Below are 17,918 nucleotides of genomic sequence, written 5' to 3' on the forward strand. Positions count from 1 at the left end.
TCTTGTAAGCAGTTACAGAAACAGGGCTTGTGGTAACTTTACGTATTTTCTCTTTGACTGTTACAGTGTTTATTTGCATATACTAATCATTTTCTTTGCTCCTTTCCATTCTTTTTTTTTTTTTAATTTTTTTTAACGTTTATTTATTTTGGAGACAGAGAGAGACAGAGCATGAACGGGGGAGGGTCAGAAAGAGGGGGAGACAAGAATCCGAAACAGGCTCCAGGCTGCCGGCACAGAGCCCGACGCGGGGCTCGAACTCATGGACCTCGAGATCATGACCTGAGCCGAAGTCAGCCGCTTAACCGACTGAGCCACCCAGGCGCCCCTCCTTTCCATTCTTTTAAATATACAAGTTTTCAGAGGTTAGCTTTATTATTTAGCTTTAATGTAAGAGCATGAGAGAATGCTCAAAGGGACAATGGCACAATTTGAGGAGTAATGAATGAAGCCAATTATAGATACAGTGACGGTTGGGAACTGGCATGCGCTCATTTGCAATGCTTATATCAGCTCTATCCCTGGGCAACCCAGGAACGTCTCTGTTACCCACCAGGCTGCGGCCACACACCCCACCAACACAGAATGAATTCCCACCTTCGGGAGGGGTCCCCCTTCAAGTTATGTCCTTTCTTGAATATGGAGTCCTCTTTACTCTTTTATGATAATCCCTTGCTATCAATAATTTTATACCAAGCTTTCTCTGTTGAAGTCATCGTGTGGTTTCCGTCTGGTTATTGGACCATGACTATTGATACAAGGCAGAAAAAAACAACAGGGGAAAGAGGCTTTGAAGTGTGCATGTGTGCATGCAGACTTCAGCTGTGAAATAGAGAGGTCAGGGAAGCCCTCACTGAGAAGGGGCTGAATGAATAAGAGCTAGGAGGGAAGTTAGTAGGCACAGCAGTAACTAGAGGAAGGACACGTGCAAGGGGGCTATGGCAGGAGGTTATCGTAATTAGAAGCAAATAAACACGGGTAGAGTAGGGGAGATGGGATCAGATCCCGTAGGACCTTGTGAGCCACAGCAAGGACGAGGCTTTCTCCTTGTGTGAGCTGGAAGCCCCAGGGAGAGGGGTGTGATGGACTTGTTTCCATTTGATCCCTCTAGGTGTTATGCTGATGTAAGCTGGCCTCTAGCAAAAATGACAAAATAGAAGCAGGGAATCCATGGGGGGCTGCTGTTGTCAGTCAGGTAAGAGAAACTGGTCTTGGACCAGGGTGTGGTTGTGGAGAACTGGCCATATTTAAAAGTGGAGGGATTTGCTGATAAATCCAGTGTGGAATCTAAGAGAAGGGCCCAGGCAGACCTCAGGTACTCTGGCCTGAGCACAGGAAGAACAAGATCAGGTAGAGGGTTGCAGGCGCTTACATAGTGGGAAAATCAGTGGAAGCATCTCTGGCATTAGGCCCCTTGGCCCTGAGCCCCCCATTCTGCTGCTCAATCCATTGCACCTCCAGCTTTGGTTGTAAGGGGCCTTCATTTGCAGGGCTTGAAGGGCGTTTCTTTTCTCAATTGTAAGGCCGATGCTTTTTTTTTTAACCTCCAATTCCTGGAAGCTCACCCTACAGAACTTGCCAGATATCTGCACCGCAGAATGCTGGGGAAAAGTGTTCAGGGGAAGACGTCTCACTAGAGACATCTGCTATAAAGTAACCCAAAGGGGTACTGAGATGCGGGCCGCGGACCTGGATGCCGGGAAGACAGGCAACTGGGGAAGCAGTGCCTGCAACCGCAGAGCAAGCCCCAGAGCAAAAACCCCTTCCCCCCGAGTGCAGCGTCTCTCTTGCGCCGTCTACTGATAAAGTTTAGCATAGCAAGGGCTCGGATGCACTGTCGGACGGCCTCAGTGAGTTTGGAGGGGTGTGCAGTTGTATCTGGCAAGTTGGATACTCCTGACACCTGAAATAATTTTCATCTTAGAGATTGGTTTGATTGGATTAAACAAATCCAAAAAAATTTAATTTGCACATATTTCAATGTGCAAAACATTGCATCTGGAAAAAAGAATAAGTCTGGTGGCTGCTGCTCAGGACGGAGAGGGGACCTCGGTACGGGGTACAGACGGCTGACCACTGCTCACTCTTGCTTTGGCCGTGCCCACCCTACATGCTGAGGGGTTCAGGAAACACCCAGTGGGAAAGACCTTCGAGCAGAGAGGAAGGCCTGCAGGAAACAGGGAGACCCCTGCCCGGGGTATGTGACCCTCAAATCATTTCGGGCATCTGGAGGGGTTGCTCTGTTGCTGACATGGCATTAGCAAATTCATTACCGCAAGTGCATTACCCCCAAGCAAGTTAATTACGCTTATATATTCGCATCATTATTCAGTAGCACCCCAGAGGGAAAAGCGAAAGAAGGCCGCTCGCTACCCCACCGCGCTCCAAGGCGGTCCAACCCCCGCGCTCGAGCTAGCCGGCGCTTCGTGGCGAGCGCGCGGCCCCGCCTCCTCCCACAACACAGCCCCGCCCACGAGCGCGGCTCCGCCCGCCGCCCCGCCCCGGCGCGCACGCGCACCCCTCCGCGCCAGGCACCGCCCCCGGCGTGCGCGCGCGCTCCCGCCGCTGCCGCCATTTTGGAGCGACCCGAGCGCCGCCCGCGGCCCGAGCCGGTCCCGAGCCGCCGGCCGGCCCGCGCCGTGTCCGTGGGCGCCGTGTCCGTGGGCGCCGCGCCCGGCCGGGCCCATGTGCGTGCGGCTAGCCCCAGGTCGCCCGGGCTTCGCCTCCGCCAGCGCCCTGGCCTCCACCCGGGCCTCCGAGGAGCCGCCGCGACGCCCGGCCCGCGGGGCAGGTGAGTGCGGCCGCCCGCCGACCCCGCCGTGCCCGCGCCTGCCGGTGCCCCTGAGGTGTCCACCCCGAGTGCTCACCCGCCAGTGGCCACCCCTCTGTTAGTGCACCCGCGTCTGTCCACCCCGTCAGTGTTCGCCTCCGTCAGGGTCCACTCACGGCCGTGCGCACCCTGTCAGTGTCCCCCCCCCCCCCGTCAGTGCCCCACGACAGTGTCCCCCCGTCAGTGTTCCCCCCCCGTCAGTGACCCCCACGACAGTGTCCCCCTGTCAGGTGTCCCTCCCGACACTGTCCCCCACGACAGTGTCCCCGTCAGTGTCCCTCTCCCGATACTGTCTCCCTGTCAGTGTCCTCCGTCAGTGTCCCCCCAACAGTGTCCCCCCGTCAGTGTCCCCCTATCAGCGTCCACTTCAACTGTGTCCCCCCCCCCCCGTCAGTGTTCCCCTGTCAGTGTCCTCCCTCGTCAGTGTTCCCCACAACAGTGTCCCTCCATCAGTGGTCACTCCCTGTCACTCCCCCCACCTCTTTTCTTCCCTCCCCTCATTTTTCCCCCCTAGGCGGTGTCCACCTCCACCCCCATTCATGGTGCCCTCCCAGTCAGTGACCCCTGTATCAGTGCCCCCCCCCCCAAGCGCGCTCCTCGTCTGTCAGTTCCTCCTTCCTGTCCCTAGTCCCCTCCATCAGTGCCCTCCCCTGTGCTGCCAGTGTCCCCCATGTCAGTGCCCCCCAAGGAAGCATCCCCCCATCAGTGTCCACCCCGTGCCTGCCTGTCAAGGTCTCCCATCAGTCAGGCCTGTCAGCGTCCCACCCACCTCCTCCCTGCTCCTCCTCTCTTCCCTTCAGTAGGGACCCCTACCATCAGTGCCCTGACCTGTTTCTTAGTGCCCCCCTCCCCACCTGCTTCCACCCCCCTGCCTGCTCCCCCCTCTGCCTGCTCCCCCCCACCTGCCCCCACCCCGCCTGCTTCCCCCTCCCCCTCCTGCATCCCCCCTCCCTCTGCCGGCTCCCCCTCTGCCTGCTCCCCCCAGCCCCCCCCCGCCTGCTCCCCCCCTGCTTGCTCCCCCTCCCTCCCTCTGCCTGCTCCCTCCTCCCCACCTGCTTCCCCCACCTGCTCCCCCCCCCCCGCCGTTTGCTCCCCCTCCCTCCCTCTGCTTGCTCTCCCCTCCCCACCTGCTTCTACTCCTCTGCCTGCTCCCCCCACCCCCCCACTTGCTTCCCCCCTGCTTGCTCCCCCTCCCTCCCTCTGCTCCCTCCTCCCCACCTGCTCCCCCCCCCCCCGTTTGCTCCCCCTCCCTCCCTCTGCCTGCTCCCCCCTCCCCACCTGCTTCCACCCCTCTGCCTGCTCCCCCCTCTGCCTGCTCTCCCCCCCCACCTGCCCCCACCCCACCTTCTTCCCCCTCCCCCTCCTGCTTCCCCCCTCCCTCTGCCTGCTGCCCCCTCTGCCTGCTCCCCCCACCCCCCCCGCTCCACCCCTGCTTGCTCCCCCTCCCTCCCTCTGCTCCCTCCTCCCCACCTGCTTCCCCCCCCCCCCGTTTGCTCCCCCTCCCTCCCTCTGCCTGCTCCCCCCTCCCTACCTGCTTCCACCCCTTTGCCTGCTCCCCCCTCTGCCTGCTCTCCCCCCACACCTGCCCCTCCCCCTCCTGTATCCCCCTCCCCCTCCTGCTTTCCCCCTCCCTCTGCCTGCTCCCCCCACCCCCCCGCCTGCTCCCCCCTGCTTGCTCCCCCTTCCCTCCCTCTGCCTGCTCCCTCCTCCCCACCTGCTTCCCCCACCTGCTCTCCCCCCCATTTGCTCCCCCTCCCTCCCTCTGCCTGCTCCCTCCTCCCCATCTGCTTCCCCCACCTGCTCCCCCCCCCCGCCGTTTGCTCCCCCCTCCCTCCCTCTGCCTGCTCCCTCCTCCCCACCTGCTCCCCCCACCTGCTCCCCCCATTTGCTCCCCCCTCCCTCCCTCTGCCTGCTCCCCACCTCTGCCTGCTCCCCCCTTTGCCTGCTCTCCCCCCCTGCCTGCCTCCACCTGCTTCCCCCTCCTGCTTCTCCCCTCCTGCTTCCCCCTCCTCTGCCTGCTCCCCACCTTTGCCTGCTCCCCCCTCTGCCTGCTCTCCCCTACCCCCTGGCCTGCTCCTCCCTGCTTGCTCCCCCCTCCCTCCCTCTGCTCCCTCCTCCCCACCTGCTCCCCCCACCTGCTTACCCCTCACCTGCTCCCCCATTTGCTCCCCTCTCCCTCCCTCTGCCTGCTCCCTCCTCCCACCTGCTTCCTCCACCTGCTTTACCCCCCATTTGCTCCCCCTCCCTCCCTCTGCCTGCTCCCCCCTCTGCCTGCTCTCCCCCCCCCCACCTGCCCCCATCCCGCCTGCTTCCCCCTCACCTGCTTCCCCCATTTGCTCCCCCTTCCCTCCCTCTGCCCACTCCCTCCTCCCCACCTGCTCCCCCCACCTGTTCCCCCCTCCCTCCCTCTGCCTGCTCCCTCCTCTGCCCCCCCCCCACTGGCTCCCTCTCTGCCTTGTCCCTCCTCTGCCTATCCCTCCTCTGCCTGTCTCCCCACCTCCTACTCCCACCCTCTGCTTGCTCTCCCCCCCCACCGCCTGCTTCCCCCCACCTGCTCCCCCTCTGCCTATCTCTCCTCTGCCTATGCCCCCTGCCTGCTCCCTCCTCTGCCTGCTCCCCCTCTGCCTATCCTTTCTCTGCCTGTCCCCCCTCTGCCTGTCCCCCCGCCTGCTCCCCCCCCCCGCCTGTCCCCCTCTCTGCCTGCTCCCCACCTGCCTGCTTCCCCCCAGCCTGCCCCCCTCCCCGCCTGTCCCTCCCACCTGTCCCCCCTCTCTGCCTGTCCCTGTCTCTGCCTATTGCTTTGGGACTCCCCTCCCCAGTGCCCACTGTAATCAGTCCCCTGTTCCCTCACTCTTCCTGTCAGCATCCCCTCTTTCTATCACTGTTGTAGCTTCAGTGCTCCATGAACCTGTCCCCTTCCCTGGCCTGTCTCCTTACCGTTCACTGCCTCCTTTCTTCCTCCATCTCCATCATCTCTGCCTTCACCGTGCACCTTATTGGCCCTCTTCAGTGGCTTCCTGACCTTGCTATGGTGTCTCCTACACACCTCCACCTGCCACTTCGTGGCCTTGACACCTGTTTACCTTGTCCACCCCCTAGTCACTCACTGCTCTCAGTTCACCACTGAAACAGTGCCCTGTCACCCCCAGCTCACCCACTCTGTCATTTCTGTTCAGTCCCTGCCTCTCACTTCACCTCTCCCCCATTTCGTCACTGTACCCACCTGTCTTGTCCCTGTGGCCTTCTCCAGCCCCGCCTGTCACCTGCCCCTGTTGCCACTCCCTGCCATGCCTTTGGCCTTTCAGTGCTGGGGCCGTCACTGACACTCTCAGCTGTTTACTTCTCCATGTTCCTTCCTTTCTGGTTTCTCTTCCATTTTGGCCACTCTAAGTCATGTCAGTTAAGCTCTGGAAGGTGAGAAGCAGCCAGCTATGAGCAGAGTGGGGGACAGGCGCCTAGGTGCTCAGTTGGTTTAGTGCGAGATTCTGGATCTCAGCTCACGTCTTGATCTCAGGGTTGTGCGTTCAAGCCCCGCAGAGTGGGGGGACAGAGCGTTCCAGGTTGAGGGGACAGCACGTGCAGTGGCCTTGCAGTGGATCTTCTCTAGGAACCTAGATAAGACTGATGTGTGGCTGGGGTAAGGGGGAGATAGGAGCACAGGGTACAGCGTGGGCCTTGCAATCATCTGTTCTTGGCAGGTGTGTGCCTGAGTTGTGAGGGGGACCGGGATGGACGTTAAGTTGGGAAGGGCCATCATCACGGAGGCAGGACGTGCAGGAGAGGGGGCGAGATGAGGTGGTGGCCGTGGTGTAGTTGCAGTTTAGACCTTGGGGGTCGACTTAGGGAGATGTTTGGGAGGCAGAGCTGTTAGGACTTCCTGATAGATGAGAAGAGGGTGTGGGGGAGAGGACCCAAGGTGAGGTCTGGGCTTCTTGATGGGACTGTGGCATTGTCAGCTGAGATGGGGAAGCAGGATGGGGTGGTGGCAGGTGCAGGGCGTTAATGGTAGGTTAGATGTAGAAAGTAAGGCTTTCTCCTGGCTTTAAGTAGTGGGCGATGTCTGACTTACCCAAGGGTCATTGGCACGAAGGTATCTCGCAGAAGAATCTGGAGCCCAGAGGAGAGGTCAGGCTGCAGGCATATAGGACCTCAGCACAGGGGTAACGTTTAAAACCTTGGTAATGGCAGTTTTTTTACACAGACGCACAGCAGAACGTACTGATTGTTTATTGTGTGCTGCTGCTTAAAATGCTTTATATGAATGAACTATTTAATCTTCACAAGAATTCAAGGGTAGAGAAACTATTATTTCCCATTTTACAGATGAGAAAACTGGTACACAACAAAGTAGATGATTGACTCAGGATTTATACCCCAGACAGACTGACTAAAGCCCCTCCCCCTACTTTTTCTTTAGGTTAAGGAAAAGGCTGACTTTCAAAATACTGTTTTAAATTTTTAAATAATGGTAGCTGATTACGTACCAGGCATATTTGTGTGCACACATGCATGTGTTCCAATAAAGCCTTATTTATTTAGGAAAACAAGCCCAGGCACATTTTAAAGTACATTACCTATACCATCTTATTTAATTCTTTTTTGTTTTTTTAAACAAAGTGCTTTACCGTTTTATTATCTTTGTATCCTTGTGAGATCTAACAGACATTTTGACAGAAAGCAGGTACATGACTTGTACAGAATTTATTATAAACCAGAGAGTGAAAGCCAGTGCTAAATTTTCTATTTTGACATCTAACACAGTAAGCACTTAATTCTTTTTTTTTTTTTTTTTTTTTGGTCTATTTATCTTGAGAGAGGGAGGGAGAGGGAGAGAATGAGTGGAGTGGGAGAGGGGCAGAGAGAGAGAATCCCAAGCAGGCTGAATCCTAACCACTGACAGTGCTGAGTCTGATGCGGGCCTTGATCTCACCATGAGATCATGACTTGAGCTGAAACCTAGAATTGGATGTTTAACTGACTGAGCCACCCAGGTGCCCCAGCATTTAATTCTTAAAACAACTTGATGATATAGCTAATCTTTTTTTCTTTAAACATTTTAAATTTTATTTTGGAGAGAGAGCGCTCATGTGCGTGCAAGAGAGGTGGGCAGGGGGGGAAAGTGAGAGAAACCTAAGCAGGCTCCACGCTCAGTGTGGAGCCCGATGTGGGGCTCGAGCCTGTGACCTTGGGATCATGACCTGAGCTGAAATCCAGTCGGGTACTCAACCAACTGAGCCACCCAGGTGCTCCTATAGTTACTCTCAATATTCCTATTACCGTTTATGTGAGAACATTGAGGCACAAATTAAGAAATGTACCCAAGGTCACAGTAAATAAATGTGAGAACCAGAACTCAGCCTAGGTGGTCAGACTCTAGAGGTTGTGTTTTTCATTCTCACCTCCTGTGGTTCATACACAGGGTAGTCTGAACTCAGAGTATAATTCCGGAAGGTATCAAAATGGGTATCGTGAAGTTAGTCTCATTCTCACCCCATTCCTCAGCCATTGACTTCTTAGAAAACATGTCACATCCATGTACAGCAAGCAGCTTTCTTCTTTTTAACACAGAATGTACGATTTTTTATTTGTTTAAAAATATTCTACCACTAAAAATTATTGAAGAATATTTTATACCCAGTAAAATGTACAGATCTTAAATATGCTTGATGAATTTTAGCAAATGTGTACACCACAAGTGTGTACACAAAAGTGTGTCCATCACTCGTGTCAAGATATAGAACATTTCTATCACTCCTAAAAGTTTCCTTGTGTCCCTTTTCAGTTACTACAACCAACCCCCAAATCCTGAGGCAACCATTGTTCTGATTTCTGTCATTACAGATTAATTTTGCAGGTCCTCAAACTTCATGTAAATGAAATCATAAAATATATGCTTTTTTGTGTATGTCTTCTTTGGCTCAGTGTAACGTTTTTAGATCTTATTTACTTATTTAAAAAGTAATCTCCAGGGTGCCTGGGTGACTCAATGGGTTAAGCGTCTGGCTTTGGCTCTGATCATGATCTCACCATTTGTGGGTTCGAGCCCCACATCGGGCTCTGTGCTGACAGCTCAGAGCCTGGAGCCTGCTTCAAGTTCTGTGTCTCCTGCTCTCTCTGCCCCTCCCCTGCTCATACTTTGTCTCTCTCTCTCAAAAATAAACAAACATTAAAAAAAGAAAAAAGTAATCTCCATGCCCAACATGGAGCTTGAACTCATGACCCTGAGATCAAGAGTCGCGTGCTCTACTGACCGAGCCAGTCGGGTGCCCCTTGAGATTTATTGATTTTAATGCCTATATCTGTAGTTTGTGCTTTTCATTTGAGTAGTACTCATTTGTATGAAAATATAATTTACGTTTTTTTTCCTGTTGATGGGTGTCTGGGTTGTTTTTACTTTTTGGCTAGTATGACTAAAGCCACTGAAGATTCTTATGCATGTCTTCTGTGGACGTACATTATTCCTTTGGGGTAAATATTTAGGAGTGGTACTGCTGAGGGTCATAGTGTAGATACATTTTGAACTTTTTTCAAAAACTGCAAACTATTTTTCAAACTGATACCATTTTCCACTCCCACAGTAACGTATGAGAGTTCTAGTTTCTCTACATCTATGCCAGCCCTTGGCGTTGTCAGTCTTTTATGTATGTATGTATGTATGTATGTATGTATGTGTGTATGTCCGCCTTTTTAATTTTAGCTATTCAGTTGGTAGTGAGTGATATCTCACTATGGTTTTAATTTGTATTTTTCTTTTTTTTAAGTTTTTTTTTTTAAAGTTTACTTAGAAAGTGTGAGTGGGGAGGGCAGAGAGAGAGAGAGAGGGGGAGAGAGAGAGAGAGAGAATATCCCAAGCAGGTTCTGAACTGTCTGCACAGAGCCCCGATGCGGGACTCAGACTCACAAACCAAGCCTCACAAACTGAACCCAACTGTTAGATCATGACCTAAGCCAGAGTTGGATGCTTAACCTCTGAACTGCCTGAGCCACCCAGGTGCCCCTAATTTGCATTTTTCTGATGAATAATGATGGTGAACAACTTTGGTTTGGTTTGGTTTTTTGGGGAACACCTTTTTTGTTTCTTTTTGAGACTGACACAGCACGAGTGGGGGAGGGGCAGAGAGAGAGTGAGAGACACACACACACACACACACAGCAGAATCCAAAGCAGGCTCCAGGCTCTGAGCTGTCAGCAGAGAGCCTGACACGGGTTTGAAGGGCTCGAACTCACGAGAGAGAGAGAGAGAGAGAGCGCGCGCGCGCGCCAAGAGATCATGACCTGAGTCCAAGTCAGATGCTTAAAGGACTGACCTACCCCGGTGCCCCAGTGAACAACTTTTTATATGCTAATTAGCTACTTAAGTATTTTTCTTGTGAAGTGTCAGGTTTTTAATCCATTCTTCATTGGATTTTTTTTTTTTTTTTATTCATTTTAAGAGTTAAAATGACCTCCAAGATCAAGAGTTGCATGTTCTACTGACTGAGCCAGCCAGGCACTCCTTGCCTATTTTTTTTAATGGTGTCTTTTGATGAACAGAAAATTTTAATTTAGGTGAAGTAAATTTTTGTCAATATATATATACATATTTTAGTAATTTCTACACCCAATATGGGGCTCCAATTCACAACCCTAAGTTCAAGAGTCGCACGTTCCTCCGACAGACAGCCAAGTGCCCTGTTGGTAGTTTTCTTTTATGTTTATTATGTGTCCTTACAAAATTTTGCCTGCACCAGTGTTGTGAAGACACTATCTTTTTTTTTTTTGTAAAAGTTTTCTTTTTTAAAGATTTTATTTATTAAAAACATTTTCTTTTAAGTTTATTTATTTTGAGAGAGACAGAGACAGGACGAGTGGAGGAGGGGCAGAGAGAGAGGGAGACAGAGAATCCCAAGCAGGCTCTGTGCTGCCAATGCAGAGCTGGATGTGGGGCCTGAACCCATGAAACTGCGAGATCATGACTTGGGCTGAAACCAAGAATTGGACGCTTAATTGAGTCACCTTAAAGATTTTATTTTTAAGTAACCTCTACACCCAATGTGGGGTTCGAACTCACAACCCTAAGATCGAGTCACATGTTCCACTGACTGAACCAGCCAGGCACCCCTATGAAAGTTTTATAGCGGTAGCTTTTGTATTTTGGTTTATGATTCACCTTTTTCTTTTTAGCAGCTTTATGGAGATGTAATTGATGTACAATAAACCACACATGTTTAAAGTGTAAAATTGGATAAGTTTTGACATGTATATACCTGTGAAATTATCACCACAGTGTAGTGAATGTCTATCATCCCCCAGATTTCCTCATTTCATTTTGGGAACCATCCCTCCCACCCTTTCCTGCCTCCATCTCCAAGCAAATACAGATTTCCTTTCTGAATCCTTCTTGCATTAGTTTTTTATTTTAAAAAAAATTGTAAATGTTTTTACTTAATTTTTGATAGAGAGCGTGCGTGAGCAGGGGGAGGGGCAGAGAGAGAGGGAGACAAGGAATCTGAAGCAGGCTCCAGGCTCTGAGCTGTCAGGCACAGAGCCTGATGCAGGGCTCGAACTTGTGAACTGCAAGATCATGACCTGAGCCGAAGTCAGACGCTTAACTGAGCCACCCAGGCTAAGTTCTTGCATTAGTTTTTTTTTTTTTTTTTAATGTTTATTTATTTTTGAGAGAGAGAGAGAGACAGAGCATGATTGGGGAGGGGCAGAGAGAGAGTGAGAGAGAGACAGAATCCAAAACAGGCTCCAGGCTCTGAGCTGTCAGCACAGAGTCTGATGTGGGGCTCGAACTCATGAACCATGAGATCATGACCTGAGCTGAAGGCGGACGCTCAACCGACTGAGCCACCCAGGTGCCCCTTGCATTAGTTTTTAATGTCAGGTGAAATCAGGATACTTCCTCCCTGCCCTTCCCTCATGGGGTTATGTAATCATTCTAGCATCATTTTTTAGAGCCTTTGTCATAAATTAATTGAACATGCGTGTGCAGGCTTCTTTCTGGGTTTTGTTACATTCTCTTGGTCTGTTTTTCTATCTTATGTCAATACCACAGTGTATTAATTACTGTAATTTAAAGGTAGTATAAGTCCTCCACCTTTAATCCTCTACAAAATTGTCTTGCCAGTTTTAGAATAACCTCTTCACTATGTACAGAAATTTTTGCTAGAAGTTTGGTTAGGGTTATATTGAATCTGTAGATTTATTTTATTTTATTTTATTTTATTTTATTTTATTTTATTTTATTTAATTTTATTTTATTTAATGTTTATTCTTGAGAGAAAGAGAGCACACACACCCACAGGGGAGGGGCAGAGAGACAGAAAGACAGAGGATCTGAAATGGACTGTGCGCTGATAGCAGCAAGCCCAGTGGGGGGCTCAAGCTCATGAATGGTTAGATCTTGTACCTGAGCTGAAGTTGGATGTTTAACTGATTGAGCCACCCTGTGCCACCCAGGTGCCCCTCAGTACGGTGTATTATATTAATTTTCAGATGTTAAAGCAACTTTGGAGTCTTAGGTTAAATCCGCTTGGTGTGGTATATAATGCTTTAATTTTTTTTTTTTTTATAATTTATTTTAGAGCTTGAGCATGGGACAGGGGCAGAGAGAGAGAGAGGGAGAGAGGGAGAGAGGGAGAGAGGGAGAGAGGGACTCTCAAACAGGCTCCACCAGTGTGGAGCTTCACGCTGGGCTTGATCCCACGACTCCAGGATCACGACCTGAGCTGAAATCTAGAGGTGGATGTTCAACCATGACTGAGCTACCTAGGTGCCCCTATAATGGTTTTTATAGGTGGATGGATTTGATTTGCTAGTGTTTTGTTGAAGACTTTATATATATTCATAAGAGATTTGTGAATGACTTTCTTTTTATATGATATCATTGGTTTTGGTAATAGTAGCACCTTAGAATGAGTTGGGAAGTTGTTCTTTCCTTTTTGCAGATCAGTTTTCTATGTGGGATCATTTTATTTCAGCCTGAAGCACTTCCTTCAGTATCGCTTACATTGTGGATATGCTGGGAACAGAGTCTCTGTTTTTGGTTGTCTGAAAAGGTCTTTTTTTTATTATTATTATTTTATTTTGTCATGATAAGTGTACTTTTTAATTCTCGTTCCGTGTTTAATTCCCATCCTCCCTATTTCACCCACCTCCCCTCTGGTGACCATCAGTGTGTTCTGTACAGTGAAGATGTGAAGGTCTTTTTCCTTCAGTTTTGAAGGACATTTTTGTTGAATATAAAATTCTAGGTTGACAGCTTTTTTTCTTTTAGCACTTTTAAGTGCTTTTAGCATCTGTTGTTTCTAAGAAGTCAGCTATCGTTCTTGTTCACCTGGTATCTTTTTTCCTACTGTGTTTAAGGTATTTTATTTACTTATTTTAAATGATTTTTATTGTTTTTCTTTTTCAATTTGACTATAATTTTTCTAGGTATAGTGTTTTTGTGTTTTTCCTTTTTGGGATTTATTTAGTTCGTTGGATCTTTGTGTTGATGTGTTTAATCAACTTTGGAAAATTTTTGGCCATTGACTCTTAAATATTTCTTAAATATTTTTTCTGCTTCATATTTTTTCTCCTCTTGGGACTCCAGTGATACTTATTTTACATGGTTTGACATTTTCCCATAGGTTTTGAATGTTTGTATTTGTAATATTCCTTTTCTTTCTATTTATATATGTATATTTTCTATTCATCTATCTTCAGAGTCCCTGTTTTCTGTTTTGTGATCATTGTGTTAATTCTATCCAGTAATGTTTTGATTTAACATACTGTATTTTTCAGTTTAGAATTTCCTTTTGGTTTTTCCATCACGTTTGCTAATGAATATTAGCTCTGCTAATGAATATTTTCATTCCTTCTGACCATTTCCCCAAATGTTTTAATATATTATAATTGCTGTTTTGAAGTTCTCATCTGCCACTTCCAACATATGATCTTTGTGGGTCCTATAGATTGTTTTTTCTCTTCATCATGGGTCACCTTTTCCTGGTTTGCATGTCTAGTAATTTTTTATCATACAATGAACATTATGCACGGTGCATTATAGAGACTCTATTTGGGGTTCTAATCCTATGAAGGATCTTGAGTTTTGTGAGGGCAGACTTAAATTACGGGGAGATCATCTTGACCCTGTAGAAGCTTGTAGCCTGTAGGGTGGATCTGTTTTGTTTTGCCTTGTGTTTTAAGACATGACCTTTAGTTCTGGAATATGGTTTTTACTCCTCTAAGGTGTGACCTGTCTAGGATTTTAATGGAAAACCTTTCTAATTTGCCAGAACTGAAACTCTAAATTGTCTTCCCAGGACTGGACAGCAGCTGGCGTCTTTGCTTAGCTCTTTGTCCTCACAACAGTTGCTTTCTGCTTGTTTTTCTTTTTAGTTTTTCAGCTTTATTGAGATATAATTGACAAAGTTGTAAGTTATTGAAGTAGGTTATGATGATTTGATGTATGTATGCATTATGAAAGGATCTCCCCATCTGGTTAGTTGTTACATCTGTCACCTCACATATTTATCTTTGTGTGTGTTTGAGAACACTTAGGTTGGGGTGTCTGGGTGGCTTGGTTGGTAAAGCATCCAACTCTTGATCTCAAGTCTTTATCTCAGGGTCATGAGTTCAGGCCCTGCATTGGTCTCTGTGCTGGGCATGAAGCCTACTTAAGAAACAAAACAAAACAAAAAAACCTCAGTTAAGTTGTGCTCTCTACAGCGTTCTCAGCTGTAGTCACCGTGTCTTACATGACGTCCTTAGACCGTAGTCATCTGTGTGTGGACCCTTTGACCAGCCTCTCCCTGTGTCCCCTGCACCCAGCTCCTGGCAGCCACTTTTCTGCTCTGTTTCTGGGAGTTTGATTTTTTTTTTCTTTTTTTTTGCTTGCTTTATTGGTGTCTCATCCCGCCATCTGCAGTTTAGGAGTCAGTCAAGGATTTGGGAGGAATTTAATGCAGATGTGTGAGATTTTTGCTTCTTTTGGGTTTTTCCTTTCAGTTTCAGCCATTTTGATAGTCCTGAACTCTGACCTCTTTTCTTCCTGTAGTGAGATGCTTAGCACTGCTGTCACCTAGCACTGTTGCCTCATGCTCAGTGAGAGCTGGGCAGTGCCCGCAGGTCACAAGACATTTCAGTGCAGAGCTTATAGTTTGTTCTCCTTATACTGATTGTGCTCCCTCCAGTTTGTTTGTGTTTTTGGTTGTTCTCCAACACCTTCAGTTAGCGTTTTTTAAAAAATATTTTGTGCAGTTTATAATTATTATCAGTAAGAAGATCAGTCAGATAGAAGCTGGAACCAGACCTGTCAGATCTGCACTTTTAAACCCTGTGCTATACATGCCTGACAGAGGAAGAGAAGGGAGACCACGGGGAACGTGGGGGTGTGTCCACTTGTGGAGGTGAGCACAGGATATGGAAGCTGACCAGGAGTAGCTGTGGGTGCTGGACAGAACCAGGAGAGTGTGGTGTCGCAGAAGCTAAGAGAGGCTGGTACTTCACTGTGATAAGCTTTGGGATGTAGAGTGAGGGAAGGACTGAGAGGTGGTTCTGGGAATTCATTGGCTTCCTTCATTGGCTTCCTTGACAAAAGTGGTCTGGTGGCATGCTGGGGAGAGAGGTTCGATGCGAGGAGAGGGATTAGGGACAGTAAGTGCAGACAGCTCTTTAAGGAAGCATCACGTCAATGGGGATTGGAGAAATGTCTATGGGGCGACGCCTGGGTGGCTTGGTCGGTTAAGCGTCCGACTTCGACTCAGGTCATGATCTCACGGTCCGTGAGTTCGAGCCCCGCGTCGGGCTCTGTGCTGACAGCTCAGAGCCTGGAGCGTGTTTCAGATTCTGTGTCTCCGTCTCTCTGACCCTCCCCTGTTCATGCTCTGTCTCTCTCTCTGTCTCAAAAATAAATAAACGTTAAAAAAAAATAAAAAAAAATGTCTATAGGGCAGAGGTGTGTGTGTGTGTGTGTGTGTGTGTATGTATGTGTAAGTGTGTGCACACTGACTGGACTGTGCTAGCAAAGGAGGAGGGACTGGAGATACCAGAGGAGCAGTCTTGGGAAGGCATGAAGGGTGGGGTCCAGAGCATAGGTGGAGAGGCTGGTCTTGGTGGGAGCAAGGACCATTTCTCCATTGTAATAGGAGGGAATGCAGTGGATGTGGTGATTAGGGTTGATGGAAGGAAGATGGGAGAGTTCACACTTGAAGCCTTGTGCTTTTTCTGTGAATTAAGGGGTAAGGTTATTGGAGAGTTGAAGAAAGAGTTGAAAGAAAGTATCTATTGCTTTGTAACAGAGCATCCCAACAATGATTGGGGACTTAAAATAGCAATCTTTGTTTTTGGTTATGAGTGTGGGTTGAGCCCAGTTTGGGCTGGTCCAGGCGTGGCCAGCATGGCTCCTCTCTGCTCCTTGTGTTGTCTGCCTGGCTTCTTGTATGATTGGGGCTTCAGCTGCATGTTTAGGCCTCTCTCCAGGGTTCTGTCAGCCTCAAGGAGGCCACATTGTCACAGGACTCCGAGAGGGCAAGACTGGCAGCTGGTTCTCAAAATGGCACCTGTCCTCTGCTGCCTTTTGGTGGTTACAGCAGGTCCCAGGAGTCACCGGATGGGTGGATAGACTTTATATTTTATGATTTTATTTTTTGACTTGACTTCTTGATGCAAGGAGCTATATAGAATTTGTACCCATCTGATATTTGTCACAGTTGTCTCAAGAGAGGGAAGCTAGCTTCTTAAGAGTTCGAAGGCTAGGCTGTATTTAATGTTCACTTGAGATGTGTGGTCGTTAATTTAAAACAAGTGAAACTCAGGCCAGGTTTCCTCACGGAAGCCCTCTCTGACCAACAACTTCCTGCTCCCTGACTAATGATAATTGATGACATTTATTGGGCACTTACTGTTTTCCAGGTATTTTGAGCACTTGATTCAGATTATCTTGCTTAATATTCACACTGTCCTTTGAGGTAAATACCATCATCATCTCCATCTCATAGCTGGGGAGACCGAGACATAGAGTTTAAGAAATGTAACTCAGGTCAGTATGTGGAGGTGCTGATGCAGGCCAGGCAGTCGCATCTGGAGCTGAGCTCATAGCCACCTTGATGCACTGGCTGCAGACATCACGTCTTCCACGCGTGACCACCATGGTAGCTGACACACGCAGGCACTCTTGATGCCTCTGGTTCCTTGCAGTGAACTTTGCCCTGGACAGTCCTCACGTCCACCCTAGGAGGATGTTATTTTTATCCCTGTCCACCAGGACACCCCAGGGCACAGGGGACCAGTGACTCTGTCCTCAGGGCTTGCAGGTAGGAAGCTCTCTGGGCAGGGTCCTTCAAGATTTACTGGAGGTCAGGCCTCTGGGGGTGGGGCTGTGTTTGTGTCCTTTCTTCATTTGTTGCTGAGTAGAGGACACCCAGTGTCCTCTCTGTGGGCTGTTATCAGCATTGAAACCTTTCAGAGTTGGGGGGTGGGAGGGAGGGGAGGGTGGGTGATGGGTATTGAGGAGAGCACCTTTTGGGATGAGCACTGGGTGTTGTATGGAAACCAATTTGACAATAAACTTCATATATTGAAAAAAAAAAAAAAAAGAAAAAGAAACCTTTCAGAGCTCCTCTTCAGGGATGTGCCCATCTGTGAGCCCACCGACTGCTCCCGTACAGCACTGAGATGGAAGTCATATGCCATAAAGTTGCCCTTCTAAAGTGTGCAAGTCAGGGGCTTTTAGTACATTCACAAGTGCAGCCAGCATCACTGATTCCAGAACAGTTTATCACTCCACAGAGAAGCCCATTGACTGCGTCATTTTTAAGACTTGCTCTTCTCTCCTCAGGGCCTCATTTCCCCTCAAGCCTACAAGACCCTCTTTCTCACCCTTTCTTGGCTCTGCCGCATAGTCCTCCCTGGACCAGGCCAGTCCTGGTTGGTACCTTCATGTTATCTCCCTCCATCATGATAATTCTTTTTGTATCTCCTTTGATATCTCCTTTTTTTCTTTATTGACTGGACCAGTATCTGGTGTCATGTGGAGACTGAGAACTTGACTTTGCTGTGAGACAATCTGGGTTCAGGTTTTGAATTGATGTTTATTAACCTGTGGCCTTGGGCTAGTCC

At 49.0% G+C, this 17,918-nt stretch overlaps 1 protein-coding gene across 6 annotated transcripts in view; it reads left to right on the forward strand.

Moving 5' to 3' along the window:
* Positions 1-2,558: 2,558 nt before the first annotated feature.
* The window catches only part of PPP6R2 (protein phosphatase 6 regulatory subunit 2), an 83,131-nt gene continuing 67,771 nt past the window's right edge, over positions 2,559-17,918 (forward strand). For 5 of the 6 annotated variants that reach the window (XM_027070358.2, XM_027070359.2, XM_027070360.2 and 2 more), the window contains exon 1: positions 2,560-2,791. The gene's annotated coding sequence lies outside the window, so the exon portion shown is untranslated. Of the gene's footprint in view, positions 2,792-17,918 lie in introns of all 6 variants that reach the window. The other variant, XR_008288937.1, reaches the window with a different exon arrangement.

The sequence above is a fragment of the Acinonyx jubatus genome, chromosome B4, assembly GCF_027475565.1.
Source record: "Acinonyx jubatus isolate Ajub_Pintada_27869175 chromosome B4, VMU_Ajub_asm_v1.0, whole genome shotgun sequence".
In the NCBI taxonomy this organism is placed as follows: Eukaryota; Metazoa; Chordata; class Mammalia; order Carnivora; family Felidae; genus Acinonyx; species Acinonyx jubatus.